Source organism: Typopeltis vanoorti, chromosome 13 (assembly GCF_054136105.1).
Source record: "Typopeltis vanoorti isolate ZY-2024b chromosome 13, IOZ_Tvanoo_1.0, whole genome shotgun sequence".
NCBI lineage: Eukaryota > Metazoa > Arthropoda > Arachnida > Uropygi > Thelyphonidae > Typopeltis > Typopeltis vanoorti.
This window is the reverse complement of record NC_143561.1, coordinates 96,185,233-96,187,597: the sequence shown is the minus strand read 5'-3', so window position 1 is coordinate 96,187,597 and position 2,365 is coordinate 96,185,233.

Sequence of the window (2,365 nt, the reverse complement as noted above, 5' to 3'; positions counted from 1 at the left end):
TATCGTCTTTTTTTTTATATATAGACGCTCTGTAACATACACAATGCTGTGATATTGTTTACAATATTGCTTATCGGATTTTAAAAATTATAAATTCAGAATTAAAAATGCTTCAGGACCTTGGGTGTTTCACTATATAAATTTTGCTCAATAAATGTATTTTCTATAATAAATGCATTTCTGTTCGATTGCCCTCCAAGATGCAATTAACGAACATGCAATTAGCGAACTTAATAAACTAGTCCCACAGCATTAGTTCAATGAAACTCTATATAGATTCTACATACTTTTCTCCAAGACGCCTGTGACTACGACATTCTCAATAAGTGAATTTAGAAAGATGAATTTCTTTATCTGTACGTAATCTATATAAAGTTTATCCCAAAGTACATATTATTACGGCTTACAGAAAATCAGATTTATGGAACCAATAGAGTTTTATTTAACTGAAACATTTAACACTTTCCTTCCAGATCCTAATAAAACAGACTTCGTTGAAATTGAATAATTAATTACTTTGTGTTCTGTGGGGGTGAGGGATGTTACTGCATCTTGTCTGCTGGGTGGTCAGCTGACAGTACTGAATACTGCATCTACGCCACATTGTTTGCTCTCCAACCCAAATGCTATTCGCTGGAATCCTAACTGTGGCATGGATGTTTGCGAAAATCTTTACCAGACGAGGAAGGTTTTTGGCACCATTCCATATGTAACAACGAAACCCTGTGGGAATGCACAGGGTTTCGTTGTGTGATAACTAGCGTGCTTAGCGTTAAAGAAACTGAGTTTTTGGGAGACAAGGGTGGTTATGGATGGATGTGCTAGGAAATGTAGAGGGTACAAATCAGCCCTAAAAAAATGATCTTTTCTAGAAATCTTGGATATAATCTTAGCTAAAGGATGTAAATCTAACCTTTTTGATGTGTGAAATGACTTTTGATAGCACTGAAATGTATAAGGTTGTCCACACCACTTATCCCCCATCCCATCTTGAATATGCAAGGAAATCTGGGAGGCAAAGATTACGGAAGACCTTGTAGTAGTTTCGGATAGTTGAGAACCACAAGGTGCATCAAATGAAAAAAGAATGGGATAAATTGTCACAGGAAAACTAGGAGAGTGAAAGAAAGTCATTTATATAAGGAAACGAGTTTGAACTGAGTAAGCCACAAGTTGTGTTGTTCTATTAGGCATTGGTGATATTTGAAGAAAGGAGTCCATCACTATGACTAACGTGAAAGGGAAAGAAACAAAACAAATTGAATTGCAAAAAAGACGGAAGCAAACCATGGAGTGGTTTGGTGAAGTAGGACCAGTTATCATACTATATTATCAAGCGACAACGCTCGAGTTTTTACAAATCATCGGACACACACGGCTTATCCAAAGGTAAGTTCAGCTTTATATCAAGAGGGACGGAATCATTCAATGACTGGTCATTGATTCCTCTCGTATGTGTGTGTGTGATACAACATAATACACATACACACGTACGGTGATACCTGTATAATCTTCTGGAAATTGTTTGCTTCCATAACGTTACGCTACCAGAAACATTGTCACAGATTTGATTACAGAAGAATTGTCACCATTCCACATTGCAATGGAATGTTCCATGCACAATATTTCTGTAACGTTCCATCATGTAAAACACAGCTGTCCAAAGCACTGCCTGTGGATCGGATGTGGCCTGTGGGTTTTGATTTACAAGAGCGAAAAAAAATAAAATTTGAATCGAATGCGTATTAATTCTATAGATATTTTAATTCTATTGCTAATCGATAATCTTGATGTTGATAATTTTATTTGGTATTTTTACATCACTATATACCCATATGTTTTTCAAATATTACAGGTGTCAAAGAAGCATTCTTACACTGTTTTGTTCCAACGCGCATGCTCCAAGCGCTCACGGGGAACGTGAGCGCGCTATTATTGTTTAACTTTTAAACCTTCAAGAATAAGGCCAAAATAGTCATCATACAACTAAAAATTCATGTTATCGATTAACTTCAACTAGAAAAGTCTTGCGAAACTGCGGAATATTAACTGCAATTTAGTTCAAACGAATTGTATATAATTTATCATTTTAGTTTACAAACAGATTATAAATAAATTTATTGCGAAATTGTCTTGAACCTTGATGAGTTTGAGATAGCACTTTTAGTAACTAATTTGTTCGTGCAGTTGCAGTCAACAGGCTCGATATAAACACTGCCTGTTAAAATAACCCGAACATGTTATAAGAAATAAATATTAAAGATAAATTGGTTGTAATATCCTGAGGATATAACAGGAAATAAATAGAGAAAGTTATGGGGGGGGGGAGGTAGTTTGAGCATACTATGAACGTTTCGAAAGGCCA